Source organism: Ranitomeya variabilis, chromosome 5, assembly GCF_051348905.1.
Source record: "Ranitomeya variabilis isolate aRanVar5 chromosome 5, aRanVar5.hap1, whole genome shotgun sequence".
NCBI lineage: Eukaryota > Metazoa > Chordata > Amphibia > Anura > Dendrobatidae > Ranitomeya > Ranitomeya variabilis.
This window is the reverse complement of record NC_135236.1, coordinates 363,122,995-363,148,645: the sequence shown is the minus strand read 5'-3', so window position 1 is coordinate 363,148,645 and position 25,651 is coordinate 363,122,995. Positions and strand designations below refer to the sequence as shown.

Sequence of the window (25,651 nt, the reverse complement as noted above, 5' to 3'; positions counted from 1 at the left end):
CTTCACTCTGCGGTCCAGCTCGCCCCAAACCATCTCGATTGGGTTCAGGTCTGGTGACTGTGGAGGCCAGGTCATCTGGCGTAGCACCCCATCACTCTCCTTCTTGGTTAAATAGCCCTTACGCAGCCTGCAGGTGTGTTTGGGGTCATTGTCCTGTTGAAACCAGATGGAATAGCATGCAGCTGCAAGATGCTGTGGTAGCCATGCTGGTTCAGTATGCCTTCAATTTTGAATAAATCCCCAACAGTGTCACCAGCAAAGCACCCCCACACCATCACACCTCCTCCATCATGCTTCACGGTGGGAACCAGGCATGTTGAGTCCATCCATTCACCTTTTCTGTATCGCACAAAGGCACGGTGGTTGGAACCAAAGATCTCAAATTTGGACTCATCAGTCATCAGACCAAAGCACAAATCTCCACTGGTCTAATGTCCATTCCTTGTATTCTTTAGCCCAAACAAGTCTCTTCTGCTTGTTGCCTGTCCTTAGCAGTGGTTTCCTAGCAGCTATTTTACCATGAAGGCCTGCTGCACAAAGTCTCCTCTTAACAGTTGTTGTAGAGATGTGTCTGCTGCTAGAACTCTGTGTGGCATTGACCTGGTATCTAATCTGAGCTGCTGTTAACCTGCGATTTCTGAGGCTGGTGACTCGGATAAACTTATCCTCAGAAGCAGAGGTGACTCTTGGTCTTCCTTTCCTGGGGCGGTCCTCATGTGAGCCAGTTTCTTTGTAGTGCTTGATGGTTTTTGCAACTGCACTTGGGGACACATTCAAAGTTTTCTCAATTTTTCGGACTGACTGACCTTCATTTCTTAAAGTAATGATGGCCACTCGTTTTTCTTTACTTAGCTGCTTTTTTCCTGCCATAATACAAATTCTAACAGTCTATCCCATATGACTATCAGCTGTGTATACACCAGACTGCTGCTCAACACAACTGATGGTCCCAACCCCATTTATAAGGCAAGAAATCCCACTTATTAAACCTGACAGGGCACACCTGTGAAGTGAAAACCATTTCCGGTGACTACCTCTTGAAGCTCATCAAGAGAATGCCAAGAGTGTGCAAAGCAGTCATCAAAGCAAAAGGTGGCTACTTTGAAGAACCCAGAATATAAGACATATTTTCAGTTGTTTCACACTTTTTTGTTAAGTATATAATTCCACATTTGCTAATTCAAAGTTTTGATGCCTTCAGTGTGAATTTACAATTTTTATAGTCATGAAAATACAGAAAAATCTTTAAATGAGAAGGTGTGTCCAAACTTTTGGTCTGTACTGTATATACTGTATAAATGATTAGTAACTGCTTCACTCACACTTCTACATCAACCCGGGTATTTAATTCTGTAGCATGAATGTATCATATGTAGTGTTGAGCATTCCGATACCGCAAGTATCGGGTATCGGCCGATATTTGCTGTATCGGAATTCCGATACCGAGTTCCGATATTTTTGTGATATCGGAAATCAGAATCGGAAGTTCCCAGTGTATGGTTCCCAGGGTCTGGAGGAGAGGAGACTCTCCTTCAGGCCCTGGGATCCATATTCATGTAAAAAATAAAGAATAAAAATAAAAAATATGGATATACTCACCTGTCTGGCGGACCCTGGACCTTAGCGGTGTAACCGGCAGCCTCCGTTCCTAAGAATGCAGTGAGTGTAGGACCTGCGATAACATCGCGGCTTGTGATTGGTCGCGTGAGCGGTCACGCGACCAATCACAAGCCGCGACGTCATCGAAGGTCCTTCACTCTGCATTCTTAGGAACGGAGGCTGCCGGTTACACCGCTAAGGTCCAGGGTCCGCCGGACGGGTGAGTATATCCATATTTTTTATTTTTATTCTTTATTTTTTACATGAATATGGATCCCAGGGCCTGAAGGAGAGTTTCCTCTCCTTCAGACCCTGGGAACCATCCAGGATACCTTCCGATATTTGTGTCCCATTGACTTGTATTGGTATCGGGTATCGGTATCGGCGAGATCCGATATTTTGCCGGTATCGGCCGATCCAATCCGATACCGATACTTTCGAATATCGTAAGGTATCGCTCAACACTAATCATATGGTTTATTTCTGGCAAAGATGTGAATAACCCAATGAAGCAGAAAAACTTTGTTAAATATCCAAACACATTTTGCAGAAACTACCACATTCAGATGTATGTAATTATTTTTATATAATTTCTGCAACATCACTTGATCACTTATATTTAAGTTAAAGTCTTTATAAACGTCAAGCATTTAAAAGATGTGACAAGGCTGTTTTGCAAAGTCCTCCCTCCACCGAGGCTGTTTTGCTGAGTCCACCCCCCTACAGAGGCTGTTTTGCAGAATCATCCCCCACAGGCGCTGTTTTACAGAGTCCCCTCCACAGAGGCTGTTTTGCAGAGTTCCCCCTCCCACAGAGGCTGTTTTGCAGAGTCCACCCTGTTAGGAGTCGAGTTCCTGCTGCTGCACAGGGGGAATCTCGAGCCGTGTCTGCTGCAGTCTCCCATTCTGCATCGGCCACAGTGGAGCCTGCTCAGCGGAGACGTCGGTCCCAGCGTCTCACTGAGTCTGATACTGTGCAAAGGGTTACTGCTGTCTCTCCAGGCTCTGCTATTGTACCCTGCACTGATCTGTGGCGAGCAGGCTTTTCTGGGACTAAGTCCTGCTTTGCACACACTGAGCATGCCCAGGGTAAGATCTCTCAGTGGAGATCAAGGGTCACATGCTCAGGTACTGCAGCAACTTCCATTGGTCCTCCAGGAAGGTCCTGTACCTGATCAAGTTCTGTGGCAGCCTTCCATTGGTCCTTCTTGGAAGGTCCTGTAGGTGCTGCAGCTATATAGGGTTCTCATGACCACACGGCCATGTGCTAGTGTCAAATATGTACGAGCTCAGCGCCAGTGTGGTTGTGTGTGTGGTCAGGGACCCGGCTGAAATAAGCCCCTAGAATGCTGGCACCTCCAGCGAGGAGTTTATGTGTGAATTCAGGGCTGGCTAATAGCCAATAGAATTCTGGCTCCACCGGAGAGGAGCTGCGTCTTGGTTGGACTGCATGACCACTGTCGGCTCTACACAATAGCTGTCTCCCCTGTGAGCTAAACAGGGCACAGCGTTCTCTTTACTACGGGCTCTGTGAAGTAACAGAGTTTGTTTATTCTAATTTGCTTCGCCGCCTTACTTAGCAGCAGGTTCTTTCCTGCACGGTGGATCCCGGGTTGCGAACGCACCTATCCCATCTAATAAATATATTCGGTGCATTCCGCCAACCCTAACACCCCCCCTCAGAGGCTGTTTTGCAGAGTACACCCCCCACATCTAGATGTAGCAGTGCTAGACCCGTCATAGGACAATTGGATCATCATCTTCACAGTGGACAGATGTGGTATATGGTTGTTTATTATTTTAATTCAATTGCAGGGGACAATGGCTTCACTGGAATGCTGTAAGTATGGTTTAATTAGGATTTATTAAAGGAGTTGGTGTCATTCTTTCAATTAAAGGACTTTATTCTGTGTCTGTGTTTTTATACAATATGACTATAGGGTGCGTCTTATAGACATATCTCTATTGTTAACCTCTGGGATTAGTGTCACTTGACAATACAAAGGTGACATCAACCTCCCCCAAATATCACCCCACTTGCCACCGCATCAATGCAGATGGGAAGAGTCAGGCTAAGTGCCAGAATTTGCACATCTTATAGATGTGTCTTTTCTGGGGCAGCTGAGAGCTGATGTTTTAGCCTGGGGTGACAATATCCATGACCCCTTCCTAGGCTATTAATATTAGCTTGCAGCTCTCTGCCTAGCCTTTGCTGGTTATTAATTATAGGGGAGCGCTAATTTTGGGGGGGAGTCCCCCATTTTAATAGCCAATAAAGGCTAAGTATACAGCTGTGAGATGATATTAATAGCCTGGGAAGCTCCGTGGGTATTACCCCCTTCACAGGCTGTATGCATCTGCCTCAGCCATCAGCCATCGGATTTCCCTCTGCTAGTTAAGAAAACTATGGGGGAAACCACACCATTTTTTTCAGAAAAATAATCATTTCATAATTAAATACATGTACAATAAGTTGCACATGCACTGTACTAACTATATATGTGACTGACATCTTTATAAAAAAAGAAACAGATAGTCCGCTCATCTTTCAGGGTGTGGAGCTTCAAGTTCCTTGCATGAACGGAGCCAGAGCAGCTGCAGCACGAACATCAAAAAGCAAGGAGGGTTCAGCAAGGAAACTGGTATATAACTTAAAACGTAACTTTAATTTTAGCCATAAAAAAGTGCTCCACAGAATAAAGTGCGTTAATTGAAAGAATGACACAGACTCCTGTAATAAATCTTAATTAAACCATACCAACAGTATCACCCATTCCAGTGAAGCCATTGCAAGAGAATTAAAGTAATAAACAACCATATTCCTCACCTGTCCGCTGAGAAGATAATAATCCATTTGTTCCATGATGGGTCTAGCTCTGCTACATCTAGATGTGAATAGATAGATGAAAAGCTGACAATTCAGTAGCCGCATACAGTAAATTAACAGTGTGACTCGACAGAATAGAAAAGATATATTACATACAGTATATACACATAGAATAGATAGATATGAAGATGTCATTGCAACTGTAGCACGAACAACCAAAAGCAAGGAGAATTCAGCGAGGAAACGGGTATATAACTTAAAATATAGCTTTTATTTTAGCCATAAAAATGTGCTCCATAAAGAACTGGTTGGCAATATGGAAGTCCAAAGAAAGAAGTCTCATACCTACGCGTTTCGACAGATAGTCTTATTCATGGTCAATCATGGACAAGGTTTACATGGAAACTACTTCCACAAGCAGAACTACAGGAATTGAAAGATCAATTAATCGCTTTGAGAACAGCTGACGAGAAGAACGATTGGAAGAGCTCTGTATCAAAAGTGGTGCAAGCCAACAATTGTACCAAGAGCTAAGCAATGGGTTATTCACCATTCTTCCTGTTGTTGGGTCCATCTTCAAGACTAACAATTGATATAATGTTCGATACTCCAGTTTCCGAGACTTACAAGATGTACCCTGACTATGTTCAGAAATGGAAAGAACGTATGGCAGAAGCATACAACATAGCATCAAAAGTCATGTGTTAGTCTAAAACGTACATGAAAAAGGTGGTCCAGAAAAACTTCATTCGTACTGTGGTCATCAAGAGGAAAGTCGACAGCCCAGTTTATTAAATCAGACTGGAAATGGTAGACAACAAAACAAGAATAGTACATCGGAACTTGCTACTAACCTGGGATTACCTTCCACCACAACAGGAGGACTTTGACTCAAGAAGTAGGAAGACCAGTGATGCTAACCTATGATACACTATATGAACTGAGAAAAGTACCAAGAACTGTCGAGTTTTTCTGCCTAAAGACCATGTAAGCCAAACTGATTGGTATCTCCAAGTGATGTACTTTACAAAAGATTTTACCTGAGTGAATAGACGCTTAGCCTTAACTTAAACTAAAAGACTTTGTAATAACAAAGAATGATGAAAGTACCTGAGACTAGGTAGCCTTAGTGGGTTGAAGACGGAAGAAAAGCTCCAGCTGAAGATGTGCTAATTGTTTAAGTTTTATTTCTTGCAGGAGATCTACAAGCAAGAGTTAGTTAGGATAATATTGTTGTTAAAGGTAATCTGTCACCCCAAAAATCGTATATGAGCTAAGGCCACCGGCATCAGAGTCTTATGTACAGCATTCTATAATGCTGTAGATAAGCCCCCAATGTAACCTGAAAGGTAAGAAAAACAGTTTATATTATACTCACCCAGGGGCGGTCCAGCTGCGGTCCGGTCCGATGGACGTCGCGGTCTGCGTCCGGCGCCTCCTAGCTTCATACAATAACATCCTCTTCTTCTTCTTGTCTTCCTGCCGCGGCTCCGGCGCAGGCGTACTTTGTCTGCCCCGTTGAGGGCAGAGCAAAGTGCCGGGCCTCTCTGACCTTTCCCGGCACCTGCACACTGCAGTACTTTGCTCTGCCCTCAACAGGGAAGATAAAGTATGCCTGTACCGGAGCCACGGCAGGAAGACAAGAAGAGGACGTGATCGTATGACGATGGGAAGTTCCGGACCCAGACCGCGACACTCATCGGATCCGGACTGCATTGGGACCGCCCCTGGGTGAGTATAATATAACCTGTTTTTCATACCTTTCAGGTTACATTGGGGGCTTATCTACAGCATTACAGAATGCTGTAGATAAGCCCCTGATGCCGGTGGCCTTAGCTCATATACGATTTTTGTTGTGACAGATTCCCTTTAATCTTTTAAAATTGAATGCTAAATGAACAATGTTTAATATGCACACAGTATTCCACACTTTTACCACCTTTTCCAAAAGTACAACTCAGGGAGAACAGCTCCTAAGGGTTGGTTAGACCAACTAGAAGGAAGACGAATGTCGCGCACAACATTAAATTTGGAGGGAAGAGTGTGACAAGTAGAAGTTGCACTGTTGATTTAGAATCATCCAGCAACTATAGGGGTTATAATGGTTATATCAGACAGGGAGTGGTCAGCTTGGCCCCAGTGGATTCTGGGAAAATTGTTATTGTGTTCTGGACATCCAAGAGTAAGGTGTATGTTAGAGAATCTCCGGTCAGACTGAACGCAGACAAGCTCTATAGACCAGTTCTTTCAGGGAAGCAATTTCTGTAATCATAGAACCAGTCAAGACAGCCAGAAACTTCTTTATCACCTCAAGACAAAAGTGAGAGAGCTATAGCACATACCAATCCCCCTGCCCTCACCTCACTACATGAGAAAGATACAGTTCTGCTTAGGTTAAGATACTGTGTGCGAAGAGAAGTTATATGTGAAAGGAAGAAACTTTCATATATGTTGATGAAGTATTACCTGAAGAGAAGTGAATCTATGTGATAAAAAGAAGTTTGCATAAAACCCCTGTGATCAACTTCAGCTCAGAACTTGGTCATAGCTGTGTGCCTGTAAACTGTTACCTTAAATTAATGGTCACCCTAAGAAAAATTTCCCCAGGATTCCAAAAAGAACTCATGTTTCTTTTGTATAGCCCTCACATCCTGAATGGCATGCATGCAACATATACAGCTCTGGCAAAAATTAAGATACAACTGCAAAATTTTCAGTTTGTCTGTTTTTTCTCTTTATAGGTATATTTTTTAGCAAAATGTAAATTTCTTTTTTATTCTATAAACTACTGACAACATGTCTTTGAATTTCCAAGCACTACATTTCGTATTTATTTTCAGAAAATGAGAAATGGTCAAAATAACAAAAATTGCAGTGCTTGCAGACCTCAAATAATGCTAAGAAAACAAGTTAATAATCATTTAGAAACAACAATACTAATTTTTTAACTCAGGAAGAGTTCAGAAATCAATATTTTGTGGAATAACCAGGATTTTTCATCACAGCTTTCATGCGTCTTGGCATGCTTTCCACCAGTCTTTCACATTGCTTTTGGGAGTCGTTATGTCACTCCTGGTACAAAAATTGAAGCAGTTCTTCTTTGTTTGATGGCTTGTGACTATCCATCTTCCTCTTGATTACATTCCAGAGGTTTTCAATGGGGTTCAGGTCTGGAGATTGGGCTGTCCATGACAGGGTTTTGATGTGGTGGTCCTTCATCCACACATTGATTGACCTAGCTGTGTGGCATGGTGCATTGTCCTGCTGGAAAAAAGTCCTCAAAGTTGGGGAACATTGCCTGAGCAGAAGGAATCAACTGTTTTTCCAGGATAACCTTGTATGCGGCTTGATTCATACGTCCTTCACAAAGATTAACCTGCCAAATTCCAGCCTTGCTGAAGCATCCCCAGATTATCACTGATCACTGATCGCCTCTCCAGGTCTCCGTCTTACCATTAAATGAACAGGTGGTGGGCAAAGCTGAAATTAGACTCATCAGAGAAGATTACCTGATTACCTTACTCCAGTCCTCTATGGTCCAATCCTTATGGTCTCTGGCAAACTTCAGCCTAGCTCTCCTTTGCTTCTCATTGATGAAAGGCTTTTTTCTAGCTTTACATGACTTGAGCCCTGCCTCTAGGAACATGTTACAAACTGTTCTTGTCGTGCACTTCACTCCAGCTGCAATTTGCCATTCCCTTTGTAGGTCACTTGATGTCATCCTGCGGTTGCTGAGTGACATTCGAATAAGATGACGTCATCCCGGTCAGTGGAGAGTCATTTTTGTCCTTTGCCGGTCTGTAGCTTCGTTGTCCCCAATGTCTGCTGCTTGACCTTGTTGTAATGGACTGCTGTCGTAGAAATTTTAAGGATGGAGGCAACATGACGCTCACTGTATGCCTCTGCTAGTAAATCCAGAATTGAGCCCTTCTTTTTTTCACTCAAGACTTTTCTTTTCAACTCCTTTGGCATGGTTTTCATTCCTATTACTTTTGGGATATTACTAGCAGTTGTTTTGCCATCCAGCTTGTCCTATTGCAAGAGGATTGTGAACACCACAGCAGGGTTTTTTATACTTTCCTTCGTTAAATAAGATTTGGTTCAGGTGATTATCTAATCAGAAGCACATTAAGTAGAATGAGGTGTCCTCTGGCTAGAATTCAACTGACACTGGAATGGAATGGCTGTCAGACATGTAGAAAAGCTGATGTTTATAAAACTGTGCAGTGGTCTCTTAATTTTTGCCAGCGCTATATATATATATATATATATATATATATATATATATATAATTACACATACATACTGCAATGGCTGCATGACGGTATGCGGCAAACAAGGCTCATTCCATGATCTGCTCAGACACAGAGAGGGTGAGTGAGACAGACAAGCAGTTTTTACTGATGTCATCCTCATCTGCTAGTTCTAGCGATGACAAGCCTCAGCAACAGCGGGTTAGAACATGCTCTGTTTAGTGCTATTGCCACTGTAAGTGATTGGGTGTCCACAGAATCCTACACTTCATGCACTCCAGAATGTATTTCTGCCATGGGCGTCCATGTGACATCTACCAGGTTAAGGGTGGTGGATTTGTTAAAAATGTTCTTCTATGAAGAACTATTAAATTTAATGTTTAAGCAGACCAATTCATATGCTGCTCAATTCATTGCTGGCCAACCCACATCTCACTACTCCAAAAGTAGTAACTGGAGACCTGTTGATGTGGCGGACATTTTAAGACTTTTCAGCCTAGTTCTAAACATGGGTCTTATAAAAAAAACATCATCACATCAGATCAGATCGGATTGGTCATCTTACATCTTATGGAATTTGAATATTTTGCATTTTGGACTTCAAAAATGAAAGAGTGGCCTGAGCCTGCCTGTCACGCCTTAAATGTTTTGTCATGCCCGGCGGCCAGCGTTCTCTCAGAACGTGTCTTAAGGATGGTGGTGTCCTGATGCATCTGGCTGTCTCCTGAAAGTGTAGACTGCCTAACTGAAATGAACATGGATCTCCAATGACTTTTACACTCCAGTCGCAGACTGGGTAGACAAGGTGATGTTGACGGTTTTTGTGTCTTGCATTGATCTTGCGTTATTGCAGTCTGTGCCACCTTTGTCATGGTTTCTGTGCCTGCTATTACTACTGCTGCTGATGTTTCAAACTATTTTTGGAAATGTGGAGACTCCAACTTGGTTCACCATCTGTTGAGATGCCTGTTGTGGAAGGGGTGTCAGAGGACCATTATACTGTTTCTACTCTGTGGAAATTGATGCCACTTGAGTGATATGTGACAATGATTTTTAGAAAAGTGGAGACTAGTGATGAGCGAGCGCTAAAATGCTTGGGTGCTCGTTGCTCGGGTCGAACAATTTGTAATACTCGGGTACTCGGACAGAACAACGAGCCCAATGTAAGTCTATGGGAGATCCGAGCATTTTTACAGTGATCACCCCGGGGTCCTTTTAAGGTAAAAAAACATCTGAAAATGATGGAAACACTGCTCAAATGACATGGGAACATCATGGCAAATGTCCCTGGAAGCATATCTGACTCCTAGGTCACAGCTGTAAACAATGTTGTCAGAGTTTCACGCCATTTTAACAGGCGCATGAAAAAACATACAAAAACAAAACCAAAATGGATTTTGCTGGGAAATATGTTAAGGAACATTCTTTCCAGGGTATTGACTTGTATATAAGGTAAAATAATTAACCCCAAACAAAAATGTTCCTCCACCACTTGGGCTATGTTCTCACGCATCGTTTTTGATGCGTTTTTCAACTTTAGCATTGCTTTCAACCAATACAAATGCATTCACTGGTTAATGGCATTATAACATTTAACAACCCTAGCTGGCCATGTTTTCTGTGACACATAAGCAGACACATCTTGTTTAATTTTTGAAGGAGGGACTCTTAAAGTCACAGAGCCTATTTTTAGAGGGGCATCATGCAGCATTAATATTCTTAAAGGGCCATTATTAAACAGTGGGTCTCCTGTACTGTTATTGCCTATGCAATGAGTGGCTGGGCTGCCAAAAATTAGGACGCACTCCAATACCCCTTTCACGAGACGTACAGGAGGGTCTCCTGAAAAAAGTTGCATTGAATGTGTAACACCCCAGGTAACCGGTTGTTACAGTGATGTTGCCTTCCCTTCGGGGAGGATGATGTCATGCCTGGAGGCAAGGAGGACTCCCTTTAACAGGTAATACATCTACATGCAGCAAATTCTGAATCCAGGCCAGAATGGGGAGCTCTGAACCCAGATTCAGGGGAACTTCCCCCAGATATATGTATTCTGGTCTGGCGGAGGAGTTAGACAGTTGGTGACAGAGAGAGAAGGAGAGAGGAATGTGAGCAGAGAGTGGGGCCGTGCAGCCACGTGTGGTGCTGCAGATCCAGGACAGAAGAGAACGAGACGGATTGCAGTGATAGCAAGTACCTGAGGGGAGAAGCAAAGGAGAAGAAAGGAGCTTGGAGGGGAACTGTGATTGGGCCCCCTGTGAGCTGAAATGCAGGAACCAGACACCGGGAGCCCGATTCTGTGTCACACTCCACATCCCACAGCAGAAATGGAGGGCAGAAGACTTTATGTAGTCTATCCGCACCCGATGGTGCAGCAGTACACAGAGAGTCCGGATCGTGATAGAGACCCTGTGAAAAGGCTTGCATTGTCCACCATACAGGGTTCTGTCCCAGGACAGGAAAGAGAGGACCCTGTATAAAGGCTTGTATTGTCTACCATATGGGGTACTGTCCAAGGACAGGAGAGAGAGGACCTTGTAAGGGAGCCACAGGCAGCAAGGACTTTGCAAAAGAGCGCTAGAAGGAATGCTTACAAACCTCACATGGGAGAGGGATCTATCATTGTCTCTAGGCCGGCCAGACCACACCAACACCTGTTGCTGGTACCCTGGACTGAGACTGTCTACATCAGTAAACCAGGTAAAGAGACTGCAACCCTGTGTCCTCCGTTTATTTCCGGCACCTCACCATCCATGCCAAATACATCGGGAGCCCTCGTGACCCAGCGTCACCTGTGGGAAGCAATACCATCTTTGCTGCAGTACTATCACCCCCAGAGGACCCCTTTAAGCAGCATTGGTCACCCCTGACCGAGTACCACAGGTGGCGTCACGAACATTTCCTATTTCTACAAACTTCATTCAAATCCCTTTAAAGACTATCCCTTTTACTTTGGCGCCCAGGGCCCTGGGACCGGGTCGCTGCCACCGTGACCACCCCTTTAATAACGGCCGGACCTGGTACCAAGTACCCCATGGCCCTGGCAGGAGTTCCAAATGCAAGGCTTGGCCTGCCCCAAAGTTACATGCAGTCCAATAACCGTTTCAGCAGACGTATTTGAGGGCCTCATGACAAAATTGTTCCCATTAGAAAAAAGTGTGTCTCCCATACTGTTCGCTTATACATTTAATGCAAGACCTACCCTGCATCAAAGTTATATACACCCCAATAACTGTTTCAGCAGATGTACTTGAGGGCCTCAGGATAAAATTTTTCCCATTAGAAAAAAGTGTGTCTCCCATACTGTTTGCTTATGCAGTGAATGCAAGACCTTCCCTGCATCAATGTTACATGCACGCCAATAACCATTTGAAAGCATGTAATGGATGGCCATATAAAACAGAAATTCCCATTATTTATTTTCTTTTATTACCATAAATTTTGTCCATGAAGTGAATGCAAGGCCTGGCCGTAATTTGCACCCACCACAATGTGAAGAAATGTGGAGGAGGGTCTTACAAAAAAAATTTCATATTACAAAGGAGCGCTTCACTATACTTGGAATGCCCATACACTAAGTGCATGGGCTGACAAACATTTCCCTATGGGGGGGTAAAAAAAAATTTAAAATTTGTTTACGGCCATCATATACCCTTGCAAAAAACTAGAGTGGCTGTAGCATCATGGAATATGTTCATCCTCGTGTTCTAGTGGTAGTGTCTGAAGAGACGTGGAGGATGTCCTCCTATGAATGTTTTCCCAATTTAATGGAGTGGGCCCCCTATACTTGGAATGCCCATACATTAATTGCATGGGCTGACAAACATTTCCACATGGGGGTACATTTTTTACATTTTTTTTACGGGCCTCATAGACACCCTTGAAAAAAAATAGACTGGCTGTAGCATCACAAAACACATTCACCCTGGCATTCTAGTGGCGGTGGATGATGAGGATGAGGAGAAGGAGGAGGAGGACACAAAATAGCCAAAATCAGGAAGTGTATACCCATGTGTGGGTGTGAAGAGGTGCATGGGAATAAACCTCCCAAAAAGCCACTGTATTGGAGGTTATGTTTCATTGTCATTTGGTGGTGTAGAGAAGTCTTGCCTAATCTTGCCTAATCCAGCCCTTGTTCATTTTTATAAGTCATAATGAGTCAGCCTGTCTGCAGGCGAATGCGCTTATCTGCTATAATTCCACCAGCAGCACAAAAAATCTGTTCTGACAAAACACTAGTAGCAGGGCAGGCCAGGACCTCCAAATGGTGGAGAGCAAGTTGATGCCACGTGTCCAGCTTGGATACCCAATAATTAAAAGGCACAGAGGAATCACGGAGGACGTTGGTATGGTCAGCAAGGTACTCCCTCACAAACATTCCATTCCTCGTGACATTACCCAGTGCCTCTGGGCCAGGGCGATGAGAGGGTCTGAGAAAACTGGCCAGAACTTTGCCAGTGTTCCCTGCTGGATTGGAGTTGTGTCTCTCTCGCCTGTATTCCTTGGTTGTCCAACGCACTGTGATGTCTACCATCAGCGTTTTCAGATGGGAATTTTTTTAATAATTCCGCAACAATTGTCCTCTGGTACTGCACCATTTTAGTACAGAGATTGAAAGTTCTCCTTGTACCATGGGTCTAAAAGTGTCACTACCCAGTAATGACTGTCACCCCAAATTTTAGAATACGAGGGTCACGGGAAAGGCAGCGCAATATAAAGTCAGCCATGCGTGCCAAATTGGTAACAGGAAATCCTTACATGTCCTCAACAACAGGACGAGTGACCAAGGTATCCTCCTCCTCCTCCCTGTCCTGACAGAAATAGTGGAGGCTGGGGACCGAATACCTTGGGACGGCCGCCGCCATCAGGTTGCGGAAAACTTCCGTATCCACGAGCCTAAAAGGCAACATTTTGAGCGCAAACAGATGAGGAATTTGTAAATTTAGTACTGTGGCCTGTGAGGCATTGGAGGCGTACTTCTGCTTGTGTTCCAATGACTGTGGTATGGACAACTGAAGGCTGTGCTGAGACAAGGACGTGGACGTGCTCGATGATGGTGCTAGTTGAGTCTGGGTAACGGCGGCAGTTGCAGGGCAGGAGGCATCTTCACATGCACTGTGGACAGGGGATTGGCTTTCACACTCAACAGTGAAAGAAGGAGTGGTGTTACCTGCAGCCACTGTTCCTGGAGCCCGTGGCTCGGCCCACAAAGTTGGGTGCTTTGCTGCAATGTGCCTGATCATGCTGGTAGTGGTCAGGCTGGTAGTCTTGCTACTCCTGCTGATACGGGCATGGCAGGTGTTGCAAATGGCCTGTTTGGGGTTATTTATTATTATTATTATTATTATTATTATTATTATTATTATTTATTGTTATAGCACCATTTATTCCATGGCGCTTTACATGTGGGGAGGGGTATACATAATAAAAACAAGTACAATAATCTTAAACAATACGAGTCAAAACTGGTACAGGAGGAGTGAGGACCCTGCCCGCGAAGGCTCACGATCTACAAGGGATGGGTGAGAATACAGTAGGTGAGGATAGAGCTGGTCATGCAGCGGTTTGGTTGATCGGTGGTTACTGCAGGTTGTAGGCTTGTCGGAAGAGGTGGGTCTTCAGGTTCTCTTTGAAGATTTCGATGGTAGGCGAGAGTCTGATGTGTTGTGGTAGAGGGTTCCAGAGTAGGGGTGATACGCGAGAGAAATCTTGTATGCGATTGTGGGAAGAGGAGATAAGAGGGGAGTAGAGAAGGAGATCTTGTGAGGATCGGAGGTTGCGTGTAGGTAAGTACCGGGAGACAAGGTCACAGATGTATGGAGGAGACAGGTTGTGGATGGCTTTGTATGTCATGGTTAGGGTTTTGTACTGGAGTCTCTGGGCAATGGGGAGCCAGTGGAGGGATTGACAGAGGGGAGAGGCCGGGGAATAGCGGGGGGGACAGGTGGATTAGTCGGGCAGCAGAGTTTAGAATAGATTGGAGGGGTGCGAGAGTGTTCGAGGGGAGGCCACAGAGCAGGAGGTTGCAGTAGTCAAGGCGAGAAATGATGAGGGCATGGACTAGGGTTTTTGCAGATTCTTGGTTGAGGAATGAACGGATTCGTGAAATATTTTTGAGTTGAAGTCGGCAGGAAGTGGAAAGGGCTTGGATATGTGGTTTGAAGGAGAGATCAGCGTCAAGGATTACCCCGAGGCAGCGAGCTTGTGGGACTGGGGAGAGTGGGCAGCCATTTACTGTAATGGTTAGGTTCGTTGGGGAGGTCGCGTGATATGGGGGAAAGATGATGAATTCTGTTTTGTCCATGTTAAGTTTCAGAAATCTAGCGGAGAAGAAGGATGAAATAGTGGACAGACATTGAGGGATTCTGGTTAGTAGGGAGGTGATATCTGGTCCAGAGATGTAGATCTGTGTGTCATCAGCATAGAGGTGATACTGAAAGCCATGAGATTCAATGAGCTGTCCCAGGCAAAGGTGTAAATGGAGAAGAGCAGGGGCCCAAGGACTGAACCTTGCGGGACTCCGACAGATAGGGGGCGAGGTGAGGAGGTGGTGTGTGAGTGGGAGACGCTGAATGTCCGGTCTGTTAGGTATGATGAGATCCAGGATAGGGCCAAGTCTGTGATGCAAGGTATGAGAGGGTCTGTAATAATAGGGAATGGTCCACTGTGTCAAAGGCAGCCGACAGGTCGAGGAGGAGGAGAACAGAATAGTGTTGCTTGCTCTTGGGGGTTAAGAGGTCGTTGGTGACCTTAGTTAGGGCAGTTTCAGTGGAGTGGTGTGACCAGAAGCCAGATTGTAAGCGGTCAAAGAGGGAGCAAGAAGAGAGATGGGAGGACAGTTCAAGGTAGATGTGTTGTTCCAGTAGTATTTGCAGAGTCTTTAAAAAACAACCATTCTCGTGAAGACCTTACAGTTGGACTGGTAACTTCCATCATGATGGTGTTGCGTGAAACGGTTGCCCGCCTTCTGTTTGTGGACACCACAATGCATCTTCCTGCCTGTTGGGATGCTACGCCTTCATCCCCCTGTGTGCTGCGGTCCTCGCTTTGCATGTCCTCCTGCCAGGTTGGGTCAGTTACTATATCATCCACCACCTCTTCTTCCACTTCCGCACCCTGGTCCTCCTCCTGATTTTCTGGCAATTGTGTCTCATCATCATCGTCCACCTCTTGTGACACGTTAACACTGCTGCCTTCGTGTGACCGTGGCTGCTCAAATATTTGGGCATCACTACATGGAATCTCATCTTGCCTCACTTCAAGTGGACCAGGAGAGAGGCCAGAATTGATAAATGGAAAAGTGAACAACTCTTCGGAGTGTCCAAGTGTTGGACCAGTTGTCTAACGGCACTCAGCATGGTGGGAGGAAGGAGGATCAGGGTGAGGAATATGTGGTCCAGAGTCACGGCTACTCAGTCTGAACCGTGTGGAACACAGGGTGCTGGTGGTGGTGGCAAAGTGACTGGAAGCATTATCCTTCATCCAAACAACTACCTTTTCAGGCGGCTCTGGTGTCAAGAGTGTTGTTCTGCCGTGCCCTATGAATTCTGACATGAATCTGTTCCGAGAAGATGTTGGTGTTTGTTCTGGCCCACTTTCAGCTTGCTCAAGGCCTTGTTTTCTGCATGAAAAATCATCATCACATCCACTTCCCCATCCCTTGCCACGTTCTTTGCCCATTTTAATAAAAGGGTGAAAGCAAGCCTTGACTCTAATCTAATGACACAATTTGTAGGCCACAGATAGATGGGGCCTGTCACAGAGATACCAGACTGTTCAATATGAGGCCTTTTTTTTTATTATTTTTTACTCCAAAATAGTGTATAGACCTAGGGTAACTGACATCCCAGAAAGTGGAATGTAGGCCTGAAGAGGAACTATTTGGAGAGCACAGATAGACCAGGAGTCTGACAGAGATAACAAACTGTTCAGTACGTGGCCTGTATTTTTTTAATTTTTTACCCTAAAATAGTGTATAGACCTAGGGTAGCAGACAGCCCAAAAAGTGGAATGTAGGCCTGAAAAGTAGGGTTGAGCGAAACGGGTCGATCATTTTCAAAAGTCGCCGACTTTTGGCTAAGTCGGCGTCTCATGAAACCCGATCCGACCCCTGTGCTTGTCGGCCATGCGGTACGCGACTTTCGCGCCAAAGTCGCGTTTCAATGACGCGAAAAGCGCCATTTCTCAGCCAATGAAGGTGAACGCAGAGTGTGGGCAGCGTGATGACATAGATCCTGGTCCCCACCATCTTAGAGAAGGGCATTGCAGTGATTGGCTTGCTGTCTGCGGCGTCACAGGGGCTATAAAGGGGCGTTCCCGCCGACCGCCATCTTACTGCTGCTGATCTGAGCTTAGGGACAGGTTGCTGCCGCTTCGTCAGAAGCAGGGAGAGCGTTAGGCAGGGTCCACTAACCACCAAACCGCTTGTGCTGCAGCGATTTCCACTGTCCAACACCACCTTCGGTGTGCAGGGACTGTGGAAGCTATTTTTTTTTTTTTTTCCCCTCAGCGCTGTAGCTCATTGGGCTGCCCTAGAAGGCTCCGTGATAGCTGTATTGCTGTGTGTACGCCACTGTGGAAACCAACTGCTTTTTTCAAAGCACATATCCTCTTGTTCCTTCCTTTCTGCACAGCTATCTTTTTTGTTTGTCCACACTTTTTATTTAATTTGTGCATCAGTCCACTCCTATTGCTGCCTGCCATACCTGGCTTACATTACTGCAGGGAGATAGTAATTGTAGGACAGTCCCTGTTTTTTTTTTGTTTTTTTTGTGGGAGATTAAGATTGGCATTTCTGCTACAGTGCCATCCCTGTGTGTGCCATCTCTCACTGAGTGGGCCATAGAAAGCCTATTTATTTTTTCCGTGATTTGTGTTCTAAATTCTACCTCAACACAAAAACACTACATCAATCAGTGGGAGAAAAATATTGGCCTCAGTCAGGGCTTGTGTGCCACTGCTGTGTGTGCTATCTCTCATTCAGTGGGCTATAGCAAGCCTATTTTTTTTTTTTTTTTTTTTTTTAATATTATTTGGTTTCTAAAGTCTCCCTGAAAAAAAAAAAAAAACCTAAAAAAACAGTGGGAGAGTAATATTGCCCTTTCAGCTTGTGTGCCAGTCTTGACTCCTGGGTGTGCCACCTCTCTCCCTCTCATTCAGTGGGCCATAGAAAGCCTATTTATTTATTTTTTTAAATATTATTGGGTTTCTAAAGTCTCCCTTAAAAAACAAAAAATACATAAAAAAACAGTGGGAGAGTAATATTGCCCTTTCAGCTTGTGTGCCAGGCTTGACTCCTGGGTGTGCCACCTCTCTCCCTCTCATTCAGTGGGCCATAGAAAGCCTATTTATTTATTTTTTTAAATATTATTGGGTTTCTAAAGTCTCCCTTAAAAAACAAAAAATACATAAAAAAACAGTGGGAGAGTAATATTGCCCTTTCAGCTTGTGTGCCAGTCTTGACTCCTGGGTGTGCCACCTCTCTCTCATTCAGTGGGCCATAGAAAGCATTTTTTTTTTTTTCCTTGATTTGTGTTCTAAAATCTACCTCAACACAAAAACACTACATCAATCAGTGGGAGAAAAATATTGGCCTCAGTCAGGGCTTGTGTGCCACTGCTGTGTGTGCTATCTCTCATTCAGTGGGCTATAGAAAGCCTATTTATTTATTTATTTTTTTTCTTATTATTTGGTTTCTAAAGTCTCCCTGAAAAAAAAAAAAAAAACATAAAAAAACAGTGGGAGAGTAATATTGCCCTTTCAGCTTGTGTGCCAGTCTTGACTCCTGGGTGTGCCACCTCTCTCTCTCATTCAGTGGGCTATAGAAAGCCTATTTTTTTTTTTTTATATATTATTTGGTTTCTAAAGTCTCCCTGAAATAAAAAAAAAACTGAAAAAAACAGTGGGAGAGTAATATTGCCCTTTCAGCTTGTGCGCCAGTCTTGACTCCTGGGTGTGCCACCTCTCTCTCTCTAATTGTGGGCCATAGAAAGCCTTTTTTTTTTTTTTTAATATTATTTGGTTTCTAAAGTCTCCCTGAGAAAAAAAAAAAAATAAATTAGGTGGGAGATTAATATTGACATTAGTGCTTGAGTGACAGTCCTGCGTGTGTGTCATCTCTGTGATTTTGTGCCACAGAAAACAGAGTGTGTAACATTGTGCCTGATTTTCCTTGTGGTCTCACCAACCTGTTAAGGGATATTGAAATCATACTGAAGTTATAGCTCACCGTGTAAGTTGTTTGACAGCAACAAATAAAGTTACTTTGGTTAAGATTTTAAAACAATGAGGAAGTCTGGTGCAAGAGGTCGTCGTGGGCGTTCATTGTCAGCTGGTAATGATGGTAGTGGTAGTGGAGCATCAGGTGGTCGTGGGGATAAAAATATTCCACCTAAGTCTGGAGCTGTGGAGCCAGTTTCGTCGTCAGGCTACACAAGGCCTCGAACGCTCTCTTTTCTGGGAGTAGGAAAACCGCTTTTAAAGGCGGAGCAGCAACAGCAAGTTTTGGCTTACATTGCAGACTCAGCCTCTAGCTCTTTTGCCTCCTCTTCCGAAACTGGTAAATGTAAAAGCAGCGCGTCGCTTGTGGATGTTCACGGTCAGGGACAAGTCGCTTCCTTGTCCTCCTCAGCAAAAACTACAACAAGAGAGAAGGATGCAGCAGGCGACACAACGGGTCACTCCATGGAGCTCTTTACACATACCGTCCCTGGCTTAGAAAGTGAAACATTTAACAGGCCATGCCCATTACAAGTATATTCTGACATGGAGTGCACTGATGCACAGCCACAGCCAGAGTACTATGCTGCTCCTTTGACTCAGACCACCACATTGCCCTCTCAGGGTACAGATCCACAATCAGACCCTGATGAGACTATGTTGCCCCGCCACGAACGCTATACCACCGACCGACACAGTGACACAGACGAAGTTGCACACGAGCTCGAAGAGGAGGTAATAGATGACCCAGTTATTGACCCCGATTGGCAGCCATTGGGGGAACAGGGTGCAGGCGGCAGTAGTTCAGAAGCGGAGGTGGAGGAGGGGCCGCAGCAGGCATCAACATCGCAACAGGTTCCATCTGCCGGGCCCGTATCTGGCCCAAAACGCGTGTCAAAGCCAAAACCTGTTGGAGCACAGCGTTGCCATCCGGTTAAAGCTCAGTCTGCAATCCCTGAAAAGGGATCCGAGTCTAGGAAGAGTGCAGTCTGGCATTTTTTTAAACAACATCCAACTGATCAGCGCAAAGTCATCTGTCAAAAATGTTCAACTAGCTTAAGCAGAGGTCAGAATCTGAAAAGTCTAAATACTAGTTGCATGCATAGACACTTAACCACCATGCATTTTCAAGCCTGGACTAACTACCAAACGTCCCTCAAGGTTGTAGCACCCTCGGCCAATGAAGCTAGTCAGCAACGCAACATCCCTTCCGTCACTGTAAGGCCACCATTTTCCGCACCACCGGCAGTATCTGTGCAGGTTTCTTTGCCAGCCAAAAGCAGTCAGGGTCAGGGAATCACCAGTTTTGTAGGAGGAAATATTGCATCTAGGGCACCGGCGGAAACAATACCGTCTCCAACCGTCTCTCAGTCTGCCATGTACACCGGCACACCCGAAAGTTCCACGATCTCCAGCTCTCCAGTCCAGCTCACCCTACATGAGACTCTGGTTAGAAAAAGGAAGTACTTATCCTCGCATCCGCGTACACAGTGTTTTAACGCCCACATAGCTAGACTAATGTCGTTAGAGATGATGCCCTACCGGTTAGTTGAAAGCGAAGCTTTCAAAGCCCTGATGGAGTACGCTGAACCACGATACGAGCTACCCAGTCGACACTTTTTTTTCCAGAAAAGCCATCCCAGCCCTGCACCAGCATGTTAAACAGCGCATCGTCCATGCACTCAGGCAATCTGTGAGTACAAAGGTGCACCTGACTACAGATGCATGGACCAGTAGGCATGGCCAGGGACGTTATGTGTCCATCACGGCACACTGGGTGAATGTGGTGGATGCAGGGTCCACAGGCGACATCAATTTAGGGACAGTTGTGCCTAGCCCACGGTCTAGGAAACAGTTGGCTGTAGGCGTTCGCACCCCCTCCTCCTCCTCCTCCTCGTCCTCCTGCAGAAGCTACAGCTCTTCCACAGAACGCAGTCTGCCAACCACTCCATCGGCAGATGACACTGTTGCACACCAGTTGTCCCATTATGGGCCAGCTACTGCCAAGCGTCAGCAGGCTGTATTGGCTATGAAGTGCTTGGGCGACAACAGACACACCGCGGAAGTTCTGTCTGAGTTCTTGCAACAAGAAACACAGTCGTGGCTGGGCACAGTAGATCTTGAGGCAGGCAAGGTAGTGAGTGATAACGGAAGGAATTTCATGGCTGCCATCTCCCTTTCCCAACTGAAACACATTCCTTGCCTGGCTCACACCTTAAACCTGGTGGTGCAGTGCTTATTGAAAACTTATCCTGGGTTCTCCGACCTGCTCCTCAAAGTGCGTGCACTTTGCTCACATATCCGACGTTCGCCTGTACACGCCAGCCGTATGCAGACCTATCAGCGGTCTTTGAACCTTCCCCAGCATCGCCTAATCATAGACGTTGCAACAAGGTGGAACTCAACACTGCACATGCTTCAGAGACTGTGCGAACAGAGGCGTGCTGTTATTTATTTGTGGGAGGATACACGGGCAGGCAGTAGGATGGCAGACATGGAGTTGTCAGGTGTGCAGTGGTCTAAGATACAAGACATGTGTCAAGTCCTTCAGTGTTTTGAGGAATGCACACGGCTGGTTAGTGCAGACAACGCCGTAATAAGCATGAGCATCCCCCTAATGCGTCTGCTGATGCAAAGTTTGACGCACATAAAGGAGCAGGCGTCTGCACCAGAGGAAGAGGAAAGCCTTGATGACAGTCAGCCATTGTCTGGTCAGGGCAGTGTACAGGACGAGGTAGCGGGCGAAGAGGAGGTGGAGGACGAGGAGGATGATGGGGATGAGTATATTTTTAATGCCGAACCTTTCCCGGGGGCACAGGAAATTGGTTTCGTGTCACGGCCGGGTTCTGGTTTTTTGAGGGACACAAGTGACGTAGATTTGCCTGCAACTGCCCCTCAACCAATCACAACCGGAGATTTTACAACTGGAACTTTGGCCCACATGGCGGATTATGCCTTACGTATCCTAAAAAGGGACACACGCATTACGAAAATGATGAACGATGACGATTACTGGTTGGCCTGCCTCCTTGATCCACGCTATAAAGGCAAATTGCAAAATATTATGCCACATGAGAACTTGGAACTAATATTAGCAACCAAACAATCAACTCTTGTTGACCGTTTGCTTCAGGCATTCCCAGCACACAGCGCACGTGATCGTTCTCACACGAGCTCCAGGGGGCAGCAGACTAGGAGTGTTAGGGGTGCACACATCAGAAGTGGCGTTGGACAGAGGGGTTTTCTGACCAGGTTGTGGAGTGATTTTGCTATGACCGCAGACAGGACAGGTACTGCTGCATCAATTGAAAGTGACAGGAGACAACATTTGTCCAGTATGGTTACTAACTATTTTTCATCCCTTATCGATGTTCTCCCTCAACCGTCATTCCCATTTGATTACTGGGCCTCCAAATTAGACACCTGGCCAGAATTGGCAGAATATGCATTGCAGGAGCTTGCTTGCCCGGCAGCAAGTGTCCTATCAGAAAGAGTATTCAGTGCTGCAGGTTCAATATTAACCGAAAAAAGGACTCGTCTGGCTACCCAAAATGTTGACGATCTAACATTCATTAAAATGAACCACAACTGGATTTCGAAATCTTTTGCCCCACCTTGCCCGGCCGACACCTAGCTTTCCTATGAAAGGCTCTTGCCTGTGAATTACTTTTCTAATGTCTAATTTGCTGCAGCTGATTGTACAGCATACGACATGTTTACACCTCCCTAAATGGCCAAACTCCCCACACGGGGCCGTGGTATCGCGACTTGGCGCAAGCACCCGTGAGACTGCTGTTTGTCTGAAGAGGTGGGTGTGCTCGCTTTTGGTTGACGGCATTGCTACTGGGTCCCTCATAGTACAATGTAGTGTCTCTGGCGGTGGTGGTGCACACCCAACGTCAGACACACCGTTGTAACATGAGGGGCCCTGGGGCGGTCCCGCCGGCCTCTAGAGAGTTCCCCCCTACCCCAGCTCAAAATGTGCTCTACCACATGCAAAATTATGTCGCACAGCTCCACCAATCTTTAGTCTATTCGCTGACATCATTCAATGTCTGGCACTGACAATACAAATTTGTAGACATCTACGATGCAACTTAAAGTAGTCTGTGTCTGTGTCCTATATTGGCACCATTAAATAGTTACTGCCAAATTACTATGTCAGAAACTCAGCAGATGAGCCCACCCCTGTACCTAAGTATGCCACCTTTTTTTTTGTTTTGGTTGTTTTGCGAGACATTAACATCTATTTATATTTTGGGAGTACTGGGACAGACACTCCTTGCACTACTCCTCCACTCACCACCAAGCTGCCCGTGTATCCATGTAACCGCTGTAAAACTGCCATGAGCCTATTGTTTGTTATTTTAGGCCTTTGAAGCCTGTCTGCGGTCCCTCCTTCCACTAGTCCTCCACTGACCAGACCACTGCTGCCCGTGTACCCCTGGAACCAATTATAAAGTGCCTACAGCCAGCCCATTTTTTTATGTTAGGCCTTTGAAGCCTGTCTGCGGTCCCTCCTTCCACTAGTCCTCCACTGGCCAGACCACTGCTGCCCGTGTACCCCTGGAACCAATTATAAAGTGCCTACAGCCAGCCCATTTTCTTATGTTAGGCCTTTGAAGCCTGTCTGCGGTCCCTACTTTAAATACTCCTCCACTGACCACCAAGCTGCCTGCCCGTGTATCCATGTAACCGCTGTAAAACTGCCATGAGCCTATTGTTTGTTATTTTAGGCCTTTGAAGCCTGTCTGCGGTCCCTCCTTCCACTAGTCCTCCACTGACCAGACCACTGCTGCCCGTGTACCCCTGGAACCAATTATAAAGTGCCTACAGCCAGCCCATTTTTTTATGTTAGGCCATTGAAGCCTGTCTGCGGTCCCTCCTTCCACTAGTCCTCCACTGGCCAGACCACTGCTGCCCGTGTACCCCTGGAACCAATTATAAAGTGCCTACAGCCAGCCCATTTTCTTATGTTAGGCCTTTGAAGCCTGTCTGCGGTCCCTACTTTAAATACTCCTCCACTGACCACCAAGCTGCCTGCCCGTGTATCCATGTAACCGCTGTAAAACTGCCATGAGCCTATTGTTTGTTATGTTAGGCCTTTGAAGCCTGTCTGCGGTCCCTACTTTAAATACTCCTCCACTGACCACCAAGCTGCCTGCCCGTGTATCCATGTAACCGCTGTAAAACTGCCATGAGCCTATTGTTTGTTATTTTAGGCCTTTGAAGCCTGTCTGCGGTCCCTCCTTCCACTAGTCCTCCACTGACCAGACCACTGCTGCCCGTGTACCCCTGGAACCAATTATAAAGTGCCTACAGCCAGCCCATTTTTTTATGTTAGGCCTTTGAAGCCTGTCTGCGGTCCCTCCTTCCACTAGTCCTCCACTGGCCAGACCACTGCTGCCCGTGTACCCCTGGAACCAATTATAAAGTGCCTACAGCCAGCCCATTTTTTTATGTTAGGCCTTTGAAGCCTGTCTGCGGTCCCTCCTTCCACTAGTCCTCCACTGACCAGACCACTGCTGCCCGTGTACCCCTGGAACCAATTATAAAGTGCCTACAGCCAGCCCATTTTTTTATGTTAGGCCATTGAAGCCTGTCTGCGGTCCCTCCTTCCACTAGTCCTCCACTGGCCAGACCACTGCTGCCCGTGTACCCCTGGAACCAATTATAAAGTGCCTACAGCCAGCCCATTTTCTTATGTTAGGCCTTTGAAGCCTGTCTGCGGTCCCTACTTTAAATACTCCTCCACTGACCACCAAGCTGCCTGCCCGTGTATCCATGTAACCGCTGTAAAACTGCCATGAGCCTATTGTTTGTTATTTTAGGCCTTTGAAGCCTGTCTGCGGTCCCTCCTTCCACTAGTCCTCCACTGACCAGACCACTGCTGCCCGTGTACCCCTGGAACCAATTATAAAGTGCCTACAGCCAGCCCATTTTTTTATGTTAGGCCATTGAAGCCTGTCTGCGGTCCCTCCTTCCACTAGTCCTCCACTGGCCAGACCACTGCTGCCCGTGTACCCCTGGAACCAATTATAAAGTGCCTACAGCCAGCCCATTTTCTTATGTTAGGCCTTTGAAGCCTGTCTGCGGTCCCTACTTTAAATACTCCTCCACTGACCACCAAGCTGCCTGCCCGTGTATCCATGTAACCGCTGTAAAACTGCCATGAGCCTATTGTTTGTTATGTTAGGCCTTTGAAGCCTGTCTGCGGTCCCTACTTTAAATACTCCTCCACTGACCACCAAGCTGCCTGCCCGTGTATCCATGTAACCGCTGTAAAACTGCCATGAGCCTATTGTTTGTTATTTTAGGCCTTTGAAGCCTGTCTGCGGTCCCTCCTTCCACTAGTCCTCCACTGACCAGACCACTGCTGCCCGTGTACCCCTGGAACCAATTATAAAGTGCCTACAGCCAGCCCATTTTTTTATGTTAGGCCTTTGAAGCCTGTCTGCGGTCCCTCCTTCCACTAGTCCTCCACTGGCCAGACCACTGCTGCCCGTGTACCCCTGGAACCAATTATAAAGTGCCTACAGCCAGCCCATTTTCTTATGTTAGGCCTTTGAAGCCTGTCTGCGGTCCCTACTTTAAATACTCCTCCACTGACCACCAAGCTGCCTGCCCGTGTATCCATGTAACCGCTGTAAAACTGCCATGAGCCTATTGTTTGTTATGTTAGGCCTTTGAAGCCTGTCTGCGGTCCCTACTTTAAATACTCCTCCACTGACCACCAAGCTGCCTGCCCGTGTATC

The 25,651-nt window shown here is 45.9% G+C and overlaps 1 protein-coding gene across 1 annotated transcript in view; it reads right to left on the bottom strand.

Moving 5' to 3' along the window:
- SLC23A1 (solute carrier family 23 member 1) overlaps positions 1–25,651 on the bottom strand; it is a 395,963-nt gene that overhangs the window by 280,346 nt on the left and 89,966 nt on the right. The gene's annotated exons all lie outside the window — the stretch shown is intronic.